The sequence below is a fragment of the Cololabis saira genome, chromosome 3 (genome assembly GCF_033807715.1).
Source record: "Cololabis saira isolate AMF1-May2022 chromosome 3, fColSai1.1, whole genome shotgun sequence".
NCBI classification, from domain to species: Eukaryota; Metazoa; Chordata; class Actinopteri; order Beloniformes; family Belonidae; genus Cololabis; species Cololabis saira.
In genome coordinates, this window is record NC_084589.1 from 14,279,538 (window position 1) to 14,297,319 (window position 17,782).

Sequence of the window (17,782 nt, forward strand, 5' to 3'; positions counted from 1 at the left end):
AAAAATATGGCAAACATCCTTTTCTGCAATACATCAAATTTGAATGAACTCATTTCCCACCAAGGCAGTAATCTTAACAAGTTTGTCATGTTTGCTGCATATCTACACTCATATTGTTATTATGATGCTATGCCCACTGAAGTTCACAAAAGTGTGTTTAAATTAAGCAGAACAAATCTGAAAAAAGCAAACCTTTACCTACCTTGCATTAGGTACATCTCCCCACGGACACAAGTGTTACCATCAGCTGACTCCAGAGCAAATACAGATTATTTTTATTATGCAAGTTTAGTGTTAGGAGAAGAACAAAAGACCCAGAACAAGGTTCTCTCTCTAAAACCACAATCAAAAGCAGTTCAGAAGCACTTTCAACAAGAAAACATGCACATCATAAACAGACCAGTGTATATTTATTACATGCTTCTAAAATGTTCTGAATTACCTCTGATTTGTCCGCGTTCGTTTGACGCGTCCACATGCACTTTCTCCAAAAGACACTGAACACGTACGCGACCTGCAGTTCTCGCTCTGCCCGGGAGGGTCCACGTCCGAGACGTGACATGGAGGTCGGAAACTTGCGGACTGTTTTGAAGAGAGGGTGAGCAGCTGTTATTGTCACATTTATGATGTGACATTCCCACTGCACAGTGACAAACATACGCGTCAAAACAGCGGGCGGCAGATCAACACAGTCCTGGTGCAGATACAGAGTCGTGCTCGTTCTGTCCGTGCTCGTGGCAAGATGCAGGGCAAACACAACGGTGATGGTGCTGGTGGGGTGTTTTGTCCACCGATCATCCATCGTCTGAGGTGGATACAGAGGTTCGTCAGTCATTGGTCGACCGACATCGACTTTACTTCTGATATTTCGGTAAATTAATCTCCTGACGACATGCGCGTGCACGCTCCAAGCTCGAAACCGGCTGCTACAGCTCGTCTCCGTCAGGTGACACCCAGCTCTCTGCTGCAGTCTTGGATTCGACGTGTCTGGTTTTGAGCTGAATTAGTGGGACAATCCCATGTAACAAGTCAAACAAAATGGAGGACATGCAGAAATATCGCAGTTGTTTCTTATCATCAATTGCTGCATCCGCAAGACAAATAAGCTCTCCAGTCTCCCGACGGCTTTGGTTGAAGAGCCTGACAAACCATCTCCGATAGCGCCATTTTCTTTACCGAGATCACAAGAAAAGAAGTGCCTGTGATTTCCTTTTCATCCCGTGTTGCTGTCTTGTTTATTTATCTTTATTCCACAAGCTGGTTTATTATACTACTACCAAATTACTACCAGTACGAGGCGCTCTCCTCCCATGCTACGCGAGCAACGTTGCAGTTGGTTGTGAACGCGAACGGACGTGAACGCAGGCTCAAACAGCAAGTATATCCGCCCCTTAAGTTCTGGATATCACTGCTGAGCAAAGAAAGTGGACCACAAGGTTGGCAATGTGGTTTTTATTCTTCTGGACTGCCTCTCTCCTCTAGTCAAAGTCATCAACAGCCCTGCTCCAATACTTGGCTGATGAGCTTCTGAAACTTTGCATCTCGGACTAATTAACATTCGCTCAATTTTGGGCAAAAGGACATTTCTTCCAAGACCTCATTATTGAGCGCAGATATGATTGACAAAAACCCAGCAACAACTAAATTACTTTTCCCAGCTGAATGGAGGAACTCCCTCTGGGTTTGTTTAAATGTGTCAGCCCTGTGTAACTGGCCATGGGGGAGGTCCCGCAATGATCTTGCAAAAACTGGAAAGGCTCATCAGTTTCTGTGCCTGCTCATCGGTCATTTGAGTCTTTGGCCATAAAACTGCGTCTCTCACTGATTATAATTCTACTTGGTGTATTCAATATTCATATTGACAATACTCGCATTATTTCGCCAAATACTTTTTAATCTGCATTGACAGCTTTGAGTTGGAGCAGTTTATTGAATTTTTCCATCTACTCCAAAGATCATATCTTGGACCTTATCTGCTGCACTGCTGTTACTCCCTCCCAAGTGCTCTACAACTGATCTCCCCATCTCTGACCACAAGCTTATTTCATTTAATGTCAATATCACACTGTCCAAAAGTAAATGGTCTTGGACAATCTTTTTTCATATTATCAAAGACATTGATTTAACTGGACAGGTCACTGGAATCAAAATTTCAACTTTCAACATGAACTGCTTTCCAATTACAACAGCAGCCATTACAATCTGATTGACACTCTAGCCCTTTTAAAAACATGTCTTTTTTACCCACTCTGCACACTGGCTTATGTCTGAACTTCATCAGCTCAAAGCCAAAGGTCATCAACGGGAACGTCTCTACAAGAAAACTGGACTCGCTGCCCACAAGTTTATGAAACCCTTTTTTTTTCTCTCCACTGCAAAATCCAATTACTATGCAGATTTGATCAGTCTTCATCATGTCTTACAAGTATAATTTCCCCAGTAAACAAATCATTGTGTCCTCGTGACTATCTCCTTGCCCATCTTTACTCAACCAATTTGTGCCATTTAATTGCAGCAATCTTTAAAAACAAAATTGACAGTATTCATCAGCAATTAACTGCTCATATTTCATCCTCCAAATCATTTTTGGCCCACCCACTTGGCAGTTATAAACTTCCCTCTGCAGCTGATATATCTAAACTCATCCACAAATCTAAGTCATCTACTTGCCAGCTTGATCCTCTCCCACTTCTCTGGTTAAGGCCTCCAGTCACTCTCCGACCCCTCTCATAACTGTTATTGGCCGGGTTTCCCAGATCAGTTAAGTAGTTCTTAACAGCGAAAGACTTCTTTCAAACCTTCTTAAGGAGCCTGTGAAAGAAAATCGCGTTTCCCAGAGTCGCTCTTAGCTTAAGTATCTCTTTCATTAAGAAGGAAATGAAAGATGCTGCTGACCCAGTCTTTACAACCATCTTAGTGAACAAAGACTCACAGATCCAGCCGCGTCAGGCAAATCAATATCACACCAAGCAATGAGATATTAAAACAATGCACCACGCACAAATTTTGATCTATTTTATACTTTAGATTTATATTGTTTAGCATTTATTGGTGACAGCAAAGGGGGAAAAAAAAGAAAAATAAGGAATAACAAGTGTGTTCCTGTATATGCTTTATGCATTACGCACAAATAAAACGATCATCATGAATATCATTTATTTGATAATTTGGCTGCTATACAGCATTTTCTCTCTGCAAATCAACCGTGTCGCCGTGCGCGAAGCAGAACTGTTTATATGAACGCATTCGTGCGTCAGCACTTCAGTCCCCTGGACGTGCTGTCGGACCGGGCTGTCCAGGCAGCCGTCACACCGATCCTCCTGCACCGTGCCCGAGCGCACCTATGTGTGTGATGACAGGGATCCTTTGATGAATCGTTCATTACAGTCTCAAATATAATCAATGGTGTCGGTTTATATTAAAGAATCTTTTTGCCCAGAAGAAAAAAGAGCGAAGACAACGACCCATAACTATTTTCTTCTCTTGAAAAAACCCACCTACACCGCAGGGTTTAGGATAAAAAGACGCTACAGACTCGGGATGCAGCGGCATCAGAAGAGCAGTGGAATACATGCGAGGCGGGGATGATCTCCGCAATTAGAAGCCCTCTATAATTGTAAAAAGAATTTCACTTATCACTGGTTCTTTTTGGAACATAACCCCTGCGAAAAACCAGGGATTGCTGTAATTCCACGTTGCGATTTGCGAAACTCGCCTTCTCTTGGCTCATGTTTTTGAACGCACACACACGCACCACCACGTTTCCTCCCGGTCTCTGCGTGTGGGGAAAAAAAGCCTCACTGTAGCCAGAAATAACGGAGTAACGCACCGTTTGGATGAAAAAGGGTCATTGAATTATATTTATCATCTTAATTTTTCATTATAACGCACAGGCAGCAGTGAATTAGTGCGTTAAGGAGCAGTGCTGCGTGTGAAAATGCGCTGATAGTGATCGGTGATCGATTTGCCTGGCATCGATTGATTTGGTTTCAGAACCGGACAGCTGCTCCAAAGAGCTTCTGAAAGAGCGAAACTAAAGGACGGTGTTAAGAAGTCATCTGGGAAACACCCGTATCTTAGGGTTCTCTCTTAAGTGAAACCTTCTTTGAACCTCTCTTAAGTCCTTAAGAGAGGTCGGATCTGGGAAACCCGGCCATTGTCTGTTCCTCTCTCACCACTGGTATACAATAGTTGCCTTTACTCTCAAATTAGCTATTGTAATGCAAATTCTCAATAAACCTGGTGCAGACCCAAATAATTTCCATAATCATTCCATTTCCAATCTAACCTTAATTTCAAATATCTTTGAGAAAGCTGTTGCATCTCAGGTCTATGATTACCTTTCTCTCAAAAATATGTACAAACAGCTTCAATCTGGCTTTCATCCACTTCACAATGCAGACACTGCTCTTGTCAGAATCAACAATGACCTGCTTATGGATCCTGATACTAGACTTCTTTCCATACTTATCCTCCTTGACTTGAGGGCAGCTTATTGGGGTATTTCCACGAGCAGGAGTTCAGAACAAACCTGCCAGACAGGAACCTCTTACAGGGCCAACTGTCTTTTCAGCCCCTTCAGCCAACATGTCTCATTACACTTTAGAACCACCGAAGACCCTTTGACTGAGACAATTGCACAGCCAACCACAAGGCGGTAATGCACATTTTTTTTCTCTTCGCAAGCGGCCAGCAGCATAAAACGCGTTGAAAAAGAAGAGTGCAGCAAAAGAATAAAGAGAGGAAGAAACCCGTTAACAATGGATACTACTTGCGTTTATTTCTTTTTTTAGAGGGGGGGAGTTAAATATGCACTGCGGTTGTAGCAATTGCGATTAAAAGAAAATCCCCTGCTGGACCTCTACGTTAGCGTAATACACACGCCAACGGCCCGGCCCGAACACTGTATCAATACCGCACTTATTGACAGATTAGTCACCACTGGATTATCTAGCACAACCCCGGACTGGTTTAGATCATAAACTTGGATCAATTATATCCCAATCATTCCGTCTCTCCTCTGGTGTACCCCAGAATTCAGTACTGGGACCTCTCCTGTTTATTGTATACCTTCTCCCTCTTGGCAATATGTTACGTAACTATGGCATTCATTTTCATTTCTACATGGATGACACGCTGCTTCCTGTATCTGGTTCTGCGAGAGGTACCTTAAAGGGGGGTTTCCTTTCAACAGTCACCTGGTGGTTGTTCAGGAAGGGGGAGTGTGTCAAGGGAAAGCTTTGATGCAATCTGATGGTTCCTTGGCTCAGCAATTATTATTGTTGTCATTTTTATTGGCTTATATTATTTGGACTAATTTGGAGTTTAATTTTATTTTTGGGTACCTTTAAAGCTGAATTTATTTGAACTATCCCCTTTGTTAAACACAAAGCAGAAAAGTGAAACATAATTATAGTTTATTATTTTTATGCTTAGCTGTTATTTGAGCCTGTGAGCGTTTCTGTTTCACAAGATATAGTGCTTCAACTATGGCTTTGCACTTGTCCTTTAGATAGTCTGCATTTACGCCTCTTTAGAGATGTTAATCAGACAGTGAGTTCATGTATTCTCATTTTGATTAACTGATCATAAAGATCAGGCTGTGTTCCTGCTGCTTTTAAACATGCATAGGCCTACATAAAATCTGACGGTCTGAGTAGTTGCACACTTTTCCTGCTATTGCATTAGCCTAACCTTTTCCCCCTTAAACCTCATTTCTTTTTCTCTTTTTTTCAAGATAATACTTACCTTTTGTGAAGCAATGTCTAAGACTAAAGGAAAGAAGAATTGATGACACCTTCCATGGCTGCAGCTAAAGCTAACACTAGCTTAACTTTGGAGGACATCACCTCACTCCTAGACAAGCATAAGGAAGATCTTGCAGTAAAATTCAAGTCATCGTTTGAGTCTTTAACCCCACACTAGATCATATAAACGCCGCTGTTTGTGATCACAATGTATCACATCATTGGAAGGGGAGGCTACTACAACTGATCAATGCCTCACAGTGCTGGAGGGGAAGTGCAAAAAGAGACTGACTTGCTTAAAGACAAACTAGTAGACTTGGAAGGGCGGAGTAGACACCACAACATCAGAATTATAGGCTTACCTGAAAACTTACGTGGCCCCCACCATACCGCTTTCTTCTCTGAGCTTCTGGTCGAGGTGTTTGGGCAGGATACGTTTCCATTATTTCTGGAAATATACCAAACCCTGGGGCGGAGCAGGGGTTCCAGCCCAGGGGGTCGAAGCATTCTTGATGGGCCCTTGTGGCCTAAACATTCCCGTTAAAACATAATCTCTAAAAAAAAAAAAAAATGCCACAGATCAGCCCCTCTGACACACAACCACAGCAGCAGCACACGGTCAGAACGATTCAAATCCCTGGCCTCTAAGCCTGCTAACCAAGCAACACCTTGTCCTGTCATCCTCTGCCTGCACTGATTCCAAACTAAGGACCTGGTCAGTCGAGAAGCCTGAAAATAAGGGCCTCTCTTACAAAGGTCACCCGATCATCAACTACTGTATGAGGACTACACCCGTGATGAAGCTGTGCTGCAAATACCAAGCCCCCATAGCAAAACTATACAAACAAGAATACTGCTTGGTGCTGCTCTTTCCAGATAAGTCGTGCCTTACGATACCAAGCAGGGATAAGACATGGCTGTCGTCTGCCTCCGTGGCAATCAAATTTGTTGAGTATTTGACCAGGAACTTCTAATCCCTTATGATAATCACACTAGCTAATAATGACAATAGCCTACTACTTTTGCATCTTCCATATTTCTTTTGTGTATTTATTTTCAGGTTTAACCTGACTTATTTAAACTTTTGGTATGTTTTTGTAGCAGATGAGACAATGTAGAACTTATTGGACTGCTCATACCATACTGTAACAAACGTGTGTTCCTGTGCTCTGTGTGTGGTAAAGGAGGATTGATATAACATAGTGCATGATGTTTAATGTTCTTAATGTGATTGCAGAGAGTTATAAAAAGGAAGTTTTAAATCATGCTGATTGAAGAATCAGAAAGGTGGTTGTTGCAGGAACATGTAACCCCAAGATTTCTCCCCCTCTAGTCATATCCTTTATTATACCAATGCTTTAACACAGTGAACCCTCAATTTGTGTAAATCACGACAACAGTAGCCTCTCTCCCCTTTGTTTGTCCTATTTTTTTTATTACTATGTATTTATTTGTGTGTTTGTTTGTTTTTCCTATTTCTTAATAAATTAATATACATTTTTGTGTGTGTCTGTGTGTGTGTAAAATAAATATAAATAAATAAAAAAAATAAATAAATAAATAAAACTTTTTTATGAGAGCCTGTTTTGCAGCCTCTCATAAAAAAGAGAGGCTGACTCAACCGTTTCTTCCATTAATAGACCAATTTCAAAATTGCCCTTTCTGTCTGAAGTCTTGGAGAAAGTTTTTAATCTGCTCAGCACATTTTTACACAATAATGACATTTGTGGTAAGTTTTAGTCTGGTTTTGCATCACATAACAGCACACCTTAAAAGTTTTTAACAACCGTCTTTTAACTGTCGACTCAGGTACCCCTGCTGTTTTGGTGCTGCAATGGGCTGCAATATTTGATACAGTAGCCGAGAATATTTTGCCATCAAGCCTTGAAAAATGGCTGTGTATCAAAGGATACACAGCCATTTAATGGATCGCACCTGTCAGAGAGAACCTTTTTGGTTCACATTACTGAATTCCTTTCTTCTTCAGGTCCCATGACATATAAGTTTCCTACAGGCTCTAAAACTTGGATAAACATTACCTTTCTGAGCCTTGATGAAAAAAAGATGAGGTCATTTGGTCTGCATCATTAGATGAGAGAGGACACCTGCCGGTAGTTGGACAAACAGATTAGTGCCTTGGTAAAATCAAGCTTTTTTCCACCCTGTTGTTATTGCTAAGGTGAAGTCCTAGCTCCCTGGAAAAGACCTGGAAAAAGTAATTAATGCTTTTGTCACCTCTTGTTTGGACTGCAGCAATGCACTGTATGTTAGTTTAGATCAGAGAGAGAAAGCACCTCATTTTTTAACTGGCACTAAGAGGCGTGATCTCATATCTCCAGTTTTGGCATCTCTCCACTGGTTCATCTGATTTTGAACTGATTTAAAGATTTTATTGTTGAGTTTTAAAGTTTTAAATAGATTGGCACCTTCTCATCTGTCAGACCTCCTGCACATCCGCACACCAGTATGAGCAAACACAAAAACGTATAGATTTATCAGATTTCTCTTTGTAACTTATTTACTGTGACTAAAATATGAAGTTTGTAAAGCACTTCCAGCAGACATTTTGACATGTCATAACACAAAAAGCACATATGTCAATTTAAGGACAATAGCAGGTCAATAAAATCAAACTTCTAATCAGCCATCATTGGTGTCATCATTTCCAACTGTAGTTTTTGTACTGTGACATTACTAAATGTCAACGGGGAAGAAAAACAAACCTGCAGCGCAATGTAAGCAAGAGTAAGAAAAGAGTTTAAAAAAGTATTAACTATAAAAGAAGCTGATGGAGCATGTATTTCAAGCCAGCGTCTCTGATAACAAACTTACTGTTAAAGGTTATTGCAGGTTATTAAACTCCTACCTCCTGTAAGCGTTCTTATTACAGCAAAGCTGAAGAAATGTCCAACGGAAGATCATTGTTTCATCATTACAAAATGTTGTTGCAGAAGCTGGGTGGTTTCAATTATGTTTTGCAGCTTGTGTAACTTTTCTTCTTCTCATAATCAGCTCCGGTGGCTCCAGAATATCCCCCAGCAGACAGAAAGAGTCACTTTGAGTCACTGGCTCTGATATTGCTGCCCTAACACCTGACTGCAGAAAAAAAGGGACTCTCCATCACAGACTGATAGACATCAAATGCAAACACTGAAGAACAAAACCTTTCTTAGAAGTGCAGTTTGCTCTGTCCCCTCTTGTAAAAAAACATCTCTCATATGCCATCCTCCACCTCATCCAGCACTTCTCTCCGGTTTATAAACTTCATGGCTTATTTTTTATCCTACCTAAAATCCTCCTTTGTATTGTTACCATGATGCAGTTGTTCCCACACCAGAGTCATCATCCCACGTAACTGGTCCACACAGATCTTCAGGACTCCTGGCCCAACAATATCTTGACCTGTGGCCTTGTGTCTCTGCAGCTGTGTCTTTATCTAACTACTAGAAACAGACAAGCAGGAAAGGGGAAGAAGGAGTCTGCTTCTTGATTAGGTGGAGATGATAACTGGTTTAACTACAGACAGTGAGACAAAAAACGTGTCTTTTTGCAGAGTGTATGTAAACTTCTGGTTTGAACTGTCGGCCTAGAAGGGGCCTTTGAGCAGTGCCTTTTGAAAAAAAATCCTCACTTTATTGACTCTGTAAATTACCCTGACCCACCTTCTGCTTTGACCATGACCTTTTTCTAATTTGACTACACGTCCTGAATGATGTTTGGCCTCCAGTTTTTTTTCGCATATACCTTCTATTTCTTTTATAAAGCCTGTCTTTAAGCTTTTTACATTACACTCCTCAATAAACTACTGTCTCCCTCTATTCTTCTCATTCAGCAGCTCTTTTAAGTCACTGGTGATCCAGCGTTTGTTATTGTGGAAACACCTTTCACTATTAGCAGAGATGCTACAACACGAGCATCCAGTTATTTTGTCAGACTGTGTATATTGTTCAGTCTCAAAGCACCCCTGCTGAGTTCATTCAGCTTCCTCTGTACACCTGTTCATACTTATTTTGGTCAGAGATTGCAAGTGAACAATGGGTGAGTAGGTGGAGGAGATAAGTACCAGATTACGATCTGCTTTTCCGAGTGGAGGATGTATGCATCTCTAACATTTGCATAGAATATATTGAATGTTTTACTTTATCTGGTGGAACAATTGACAAACTGTTGGAACATTATAGATATATGTGGTCAGCCCATTTTCATCTGAAAACAACAGACACATTTTCATGTATTTTAAGCATTTAAATTTAACTATGTAGATAAACTTCCATCCTGCCCATTTAAAATGTATCACCCAATACAAATCACAAAAAGAAAGATAGGAGGGCACGTAGAAAACTGCCAGGACCATTGAAAATGTTGTTAAATGTGCAGCACAAGTCTTGACTAGTGTTTCCATTACAATGAGCACTGTGGACTAACATACAGTAAATACATTTCTATAACTGATCAGGTTGCTTTGTTTAAATGTCCATGAATCCCCCTGAATTCATTATTGTATTGTGTTCATAGCTTTGCAACAAATGTATGCATATAGAGAAGCCAGTTAGAGGGGTGTTGGAGTTCAAAAAATGTCCCCGCAGCCATTTCTCATTAAACATATGAGCCTACTTAATTCTAGACACTCTTAATTTGTCCTCGTCATTGTTACAGGTTTTCCAATTTCATGTCTTTCATTTGATCTTACATTCTACATTACAATTCGAATGAGAAAAAAAAAAAACTTAAACTTCCTCCTGCTTTCTTATTGTTTTACTTCTTCAATATCTCCTCTTTAAACTGAATTGTTCTGTTTGTTTTATCCTCAGCATTACTTAAACTTTGGAAGGTTCAGTCATCTGCTCCCATGTGTAAGCAACCTTCCTGCTGTAGTTGCTCATTGTAACAAATGTTAAAAAGTGGCAGAATTACCAGCATAAATCTATTAAGCAGCACGGCATCCAAACCTGGGTAGGAAAATGTTCAAAAAATTATAAATTAAATTGGGAAAAAAGAAATCCTGCAGAAAATGTGCACAAAAATGACTTCAGATTAACAGGGCTACTGGATCTGGCTGCAAATAATTCTGTACAGAGTTTCAAATGCACGTTCACTGAAGACGGAAATGAAAGTCCAACGCTGGGTTTTCAATAAAGAGAAGCCCTGAATGAAAATCCAATCTCTCGCTCAGCTGGAAAATGACTGAGATATTTTATAACTTGTTCTTCATAGTTACAATCTGGAGTCAATTCAGTTTCATGCATTAATGGCCACCTAAGCTGCTTTCCAAGAAAGAAGACCCCATTCATAAAAGGACACCTTCAATCTCTACTTAGTGTGAAGCTGACAACACAAACAAAAGAATCTCTGGAGTTGTTTGGTCACAATAATAAGAGTTTTGTTTGCAGGAGTAAAGGTGACACATTTAATCCCAGCAGCACAGCAGCTGCTGTTAAAAATGGATGAAACAGCATTGATCTCACAACCAGTGGAACTGGTCAAAGAATTCCTTAAAATAAACCTAAAACACCTTTCAGACAGTTGAAAATTACAAACCAGTTTGGTCCTCTAAATGGAAAATGACCCCAGATATACTATATGTGGGGAATAGATGTAAGGGTAGTATACAACTGCAAAGTAATTTGAGCTGCAGAACAAAAACAACCAAACTGTCAATTGTAACCTAAAGTGCAACCTTTCAAACTGCTGATAAATTTCAGTTTCAGGCAAGATAGACCAATTTGGAGTCAGATTGCATCCTTCTCTTTTTGTGCATCGTTTTAACTGAAGATGGACTGAGATTATTCTGTGAAGGAAAAGGTAGAGCCTTGCGAGGGTATTTAAGGTCTAAAATAGCATGTATTGAAACTTCCATTCCCTTCCCTTGACCTTTCCCAAATCTTGTCTTCACCCTTAACAAAAACATGGTCTGTGCTGAAACGTTTGGTGTATATCAAATAACTGGTTCAATCCAATTTTATCAGTTCATATTACATACAAAATTTTGATTACAACGTAGATAAAACAGCAATCAAGCACAACGTTTCTATGCAAAAAATGTCAAAACGGAGTGTGGTTAAGAACCCCTGACGTGTGATATGCAGTGTATTATTGTTCAGGCTTTTTAAAAATAACTCATAGGGAGGAAAAGGGACATTCTATATGAAGTCCTACAGAATCAAGTTGAAAGGCAATCACTTTCCTTACCTTCTTATACGCATCCAAGAGATAATAGATTATTTTAACATAGATTTGTGTAAAATACGATTACAATGTTTATATTTTATATTTCAAAGCCATTTTATCTCACCCATGACAGCGTGAAAAAACAGGGATGCAATCTATAATCCAATTCTATTTTAGAGACTTGTATGGGCCATAGTTACATATCCCACAATGCATCTCAGTTTCATTGCCTGCACCGCACTGGCACGGATTTTTTAGTATCTGGCATTAAGGAATTTAAACAGAAGAGACCAATGCAGGGGCCAAAGAATTACAGCTTACATTGGGTACTTCAACACCAACCAAGTATGCCAAAAATAGCAACCTATAAAAGAAAGAAAGGTCCAAGAATTAAAAACTGCCGGGATTCTCAGCAGATGATGTTTGCAAAGAGTTGCAGTAAGAACTGAGCAGGAACTTTTATATCACAGCTTCATGAAGCGTGAACAAATCAAGTGTTTGAAAATTATCTTTTAAATAAGTATTTTCTCAGCATATAGAAGTAGGTTTGCCATATTGTTTTAGAAGTCATGAAATTATCAATTATTAATATTTAAATGCAGAGCGACTTATGTAACTTATGTTACAGCTGCAGTTATATAACCAGCCCTTTGGTAAAACTGGTGTGGCAGAATGGGGTCCAAAACCCCTGTTTTAAGGGATGGGCCATTAAATAATTAGTTTATTTAACTACAAAAGAGAGTTTGAACAGTTCTCTTCACTGTACACCAATAACCCAGTCTGACAAAGCCATCACTAATCTAGCTGGCAGTGGATTGCTACATTTAGCCTAAATGACAACATAGACTCTGAATGATTAAACAATGTCCATATTTACAATGTGTAATTGTACCTTGTATGAAAATATCTACATTAACTGCAGTAAGAACAAAAATAGCTTTCCTTTTTTCTCTTCATCTTTTTATATCCTGCTCTACATCCGTGACCTCTCCTCCTCAACTCATCAGCATTCAAGGTCCTTTTCATTTGCTGGTCTTTGGAGAGTTCAGTCTGCTAATTTGACATGCAAACAACTTTCCGTTCTCATGGATACGCATCAAAGCCAATGTTAAAAAGTGCCAGAATTACAAGCAGAAACCCTCCTGTGAAACCTTGCCCGGAAACATGTTACAAAATCACAGTTTCAAAGGGGAATAAAAAGCTCAGTAAAATTACTGTAGATATAGAAGATAGAAAGACATCTAAATTCACAGGGCATAACATGAGGAAAAAAAAAACATTTTGCAGTAATTAGGAAAAATATTTTGTTGCTTAGGCAAGTAGCAGTTCATCTCCAGGGATGATGCTAAGCTGGGCAAGCAGGGGCTTTGTCAGGCGGGGTTACTGGATGCACAGAAAAGAGAGAGCAGTGTGTCCTCTCTTGTTAAACTCTAGATTTGATGGCAAATAAACTGAATTTGCATTTTGGCTACATTCAAGTCACCTCACTTCAGATGTATTTATATTGCATCAAATCTGAAGGCCCTTCAAGAGTTCAGTGCAACTCATTCCAAATCAATCAAATTAATACAAAACCAATTAAAGAACTGCTTTGCCAGGGAAACTAACACATTGCACCAAGACCTTTCTTGGATACAACCCCCAGTCTTAAGCAAGCACAAGGTGACTGTGGAATGAAAAACACTCCCCTTGAACAGGGAGAGATTCCTGGCAGAACCATGCTCAGGAGAGGCAGCCTCGACAGCTTGGAGGTTTCTTTCCTCCCATGAAGGAGGGCTCCTCCCAGTTGAGCTTTGGGGTTTGACACGTAACCAGCTCAAGCCTTTAAGCCTAGGATATAAAAGGTTTTGCAATCACTTGAAAAATCTCTAAAAATGATTGCCTTCTAAAATCTAATGAAAATAAGCAGCATAGTAAGATAATATTTATTTTTAGGCCGATATCAATTTGTGTAAAAACAATACTTTTGTGCTTAATTAGGGCCTGAGCACTGACTGTACGAAGGCCCTATCGTATCTGTAGGAGTTCTCGTTTCATTTTTCCGACGAAATGAGGGCCTTTTTGCCCCCCTAAACGTGCCCCAAAAGTCACCAAGTTTTGTACACAAGCCAGGCCTGGCGAAAAATTTTATATTTAATGTTTGCATGAATGGGCGTGGCCTAATGGCTCAACAGCGCCCCCTAGAGAACTTTGTGCCTCAAGCCCCACAATACGGTTTGACGTACATGCACGAAAATCGGTACACACCTGTATCATGTCGCAACTTAAAGAAAAGTTTCTTGGCGCCATGGCCGAAACTGAACAGGAAGTCGGCCATTTTGAATTAATCGTGTAATTATGGCACAATTTATGCAATTTCTTCGTCCGAACCGTAACGTGCACCCAGGTGTGTTATACATCAAAATGTGCGTCTCCATCCTGCGACGATGGACATTATTTTTCTCATTCAAAAGCGTTACCGTGGCGACGATAGACACCAAAAAGCGCACCCCCCCCCCTTCATCTGGTTGGTCCATATTTGATAGTTCCTACTTTCTGCCATAACTTTTGAATGGTTTGACATAAAGAGTCATGGGTGGTGTCATCGGACTTAGTTTTGAGTACTTGACCTTTATTGGTGAAAATTGCACGCGCGAGGGCCCGTTCATCGCTGCTTGCAGCTTTAATTTCAGTTTTGTAACTGTATGAAGGTTAAGCACAGTTCACACAGTTTTGAATCAAACCAGGAACCATCACTGCAAGACAACAGCACCAACCACTGTGGTAAATAAACTAATTCTCATTATTGGTTGGTATTTATCAGATAATCTATCCCTAAAACCAGGGTATCTGCTGTAGATATTTTTAAATAAATAAAAATTGAAACATCAACAACACACCGGTGGTGTTTTTGACGCCCCTCCAGTAAAGCATGACTCCCTCAGAACAGCAAGCACAGACGTGTATGTAAAGATTTCTTGGCGGACCTTAACTGCATTCCGCCCCACCCCTTACAAACATCACCACCACCACTCTACCTAAATCAGGAAGCACGGAGACGTGGTTCTCCCTTTTCTGTTATTGTCCTTTCTTTTGCTCCAACGGATACACTTTTTCTGCGACCACAGCATCAGCGAGCCATACAGTAGAGGGGGAAAGGCGTTATTATTGTTGATGGTGTGGACGAGCCGCGTCCAGCTGAAGGAGACACCGCTCACATCCAGCTCATCGCTCAGCTGTGGATGAACTGGTCACAGACCGACCGGAGAACAAGGGTATGTGCAGTTTTAACCAGCTGAAAACAACTGCTGTATTTAGGGAAAGACAAGCAGACAGATAGACGCACACAGGCGGTGCTTTTAGACGCGCAGGTTCAGGTTGGTGCGTCTGCGGTAATGATAGTAAACGCGTTATTATCCACGTCGACTTGTTTACACTGCGTCGTCAAACTGCGGAGAAAAAGGCGCTCTTCCGTTCACGCCACAGTCCTCACAACTTGGTGCAACAAAGCAAAGCAAGCAAAGTGTTATACTGTCCAAAGAGTATTTAAGCACCACTCGACTAAAGCCTGTAATTATGGTTCCGCGTTAAATCGACGCAGAGCCTACGCCGTGGGGTACGGCGTAGGTTACGCGGCGACGCGCGCCGTACGTTCGCGTCGCCGCGTACCCTACGGCGTAGGACCTGCGTTGGTGTAACGCGGAACCATAAATCAGCCTTAAGTGTATCTGTCATGTGCTTTTACGGCGCACCGACCACCGCTCTCTCCCCCGCTCCAAAACACCGTTCAAATATCTCGCAATTTAAGGTTTCCTACAGTTGCAGCAACGTTTTTCAGGATCGCACTCGACTTTTAAAACATTTTACATGACCATAAGATGATTGTCTTAGATTCAGCATATGTCAACTAAACTAAACAGTGTTTTAAATCATTATTTTTGGTTTATTTATTACACTACATTAATACCGGAAATATGCATGTTTCTAGAGTGAACCAATGAGCTGCATTGGAAAGCATTTATTCAATTTAAATCATATTACATCTATTCAAATGCTTAATATTTTGTTACAAGTCATATTGATATGTATAATGTGTGCTGGAGGAGACATAGAAACCTGCACTAGGATTTGTCAGCTTTAATTGGGTTTTGCTCTTATGGTTCTGGGCAGCAGCATTTGTCACCTGATAGCACCAATATCTTGATTAAATACTGCTTGTTAAAATATGTAATGATGAGCACGCCATTGCACAAATGTAAAACTTTGTTTCATACAAAAGTCCCATGCATGTTTACTTTTTGGACGTCACAATCATATGTCACATTGTTTTGTGATTTTACCATTAGTAACAAATATTATTGTTGCTTTATTTGGCCTGCCCAGTGGATAAACTGGCCTGTCGGCTGTCAGAACATCTGAACACAATGTAAAGCCCGGAGGAAGTGAAGCATTACATCACTCTGCATCCCAAGCAGAAAGATTGTATGGAGCAAGCTCAGCTTATTACCCAAGTTTACGAGAAAAAATAAAAGAAAAGAAAGACATTACAAGTCTCTGACAGAAACTGTAAAGATCCTGTCAGCTTACATGAACCAAAACAGCTGTTCACCAGTGCACTTAAGGATATGTATAACACTGTAGAGCAAATGAAGACCCTATAAGCCCAAGGCTAAATAATTTCACACATTGTCAGTTTGACAAAAATAAGGGAGATCAGGACGCAAAGCCATGATTACGTGCTTGCTTGTTGTCGCGGCTATGCACACGGTTTGAATAAAGCACTCACGCATGAGTGGGTGCTTTCATCTTAACTGTAGGGATTTATTACAGCCTGCCGCCCTGAATGTCCTCTAGTGTGGGAATTGCGTGCGAGATAACCTCTGGTTTTCACTGATACCAATTACACCTTTGTTTGCTCCACCTTCAGATGATAAAGCACTCGGGGATCCCCCTGCATATAACTCCATTAGGGTCACAACGTTGTCAGATGGCAAGATTGTTTTGCTGTTTCAGTTTTCATACAGACTGACATTATTTATAAGGAAAATCCAGGAGTTGCTAAGTATTTAAAGGATCCAAAGCCAAAGTTTTTCCTGAAATGGGATAGGTGCCACAATCCGCATGTAAATCTTTTCCTAGTTTGAGGAGAAAGCTCTTTGGCTTTCAACACCTGTACCTGAGCTGGGAACGCAGCAGGAATGCATTCCATTGGGTTTCATTGGATTTGCATCAGCCAGGAGAGAAAATACCGGGAGGTTTGCTCATGCCCTCACGTGTTCCACTCAGCATTCCTTTCTTTATGAACACGCTCCTCTTAACACCAGCTGCGATTAAGTGCAATTTTGTAGAAATTGCTTGTCTTCTTTCAGAAATTTCCACACAGACATTCTTCCGTCCTGCCTCGCTAACTGCAGCACAGCCACATGCTGCATCTGCGCCTCACAGGTGACACGCTGAGGTTAGTCAACTTCCGCAGCTGTAGTGCTCACAAACTTCTTCTTATTTGTCACTTCCTACCCTGTCTGTGCATGTTGTTGGCAGACGGGTCGTGTCGTGTTTCCTGGTATGAGAACGCGCAATACTTTTGTTAGTTTTGCTCAAGGTGTGGCGCAAGCAGTCAGCTGAGGCGGAGTTTTCAGACAGCATGTCCTGTCATCTGCAGCGGTGTCATGGCAAACAACGTGTCTGGTTGTGATTTAGGCCCCAGCAGGTAGCAGTAAGAGTTAAAGTAGGCTCACATACAGGCTTGGTACTTTATTTTGGACAGTATTACAGTTTTTATTGATCTAAAAACCCATATTTTTCCCTCATACTCCGCATAGCTTCAGTATTGTTTCACTTTGTGACTAAAATTGTTCATTTAAGTTCATGTATTTTTAATGCAACCT

The 17,782-nt window shown here is 40.7% G+C and overlaps 1 protein-coding gene across 2 annotated transcripts in view; it reads left to right on the forward strand.

The window, feature by feature from the left end:
• The first annotated feature begins 14,904 nt into the window (after positions 1-14,904).
• Positions 14,905-17,782, forward strand: part of mbpb (myelin basic protein b) — a 92,069-nt gene continuing 89,191 nt past the window's right edge. The window contains exon 1 of one of the 2 annotated variants that reach the window (XR_009771138.1): positions 14,905-15,169. The gene's annotated coding sequence lies outside the window, so the exon portion shown is untranslated. The remainder of the gene's footprint in view (positions 15,170-17,782) is intronic. The other variant, XR_009771144.1, reaches the window with a different exon arrangement.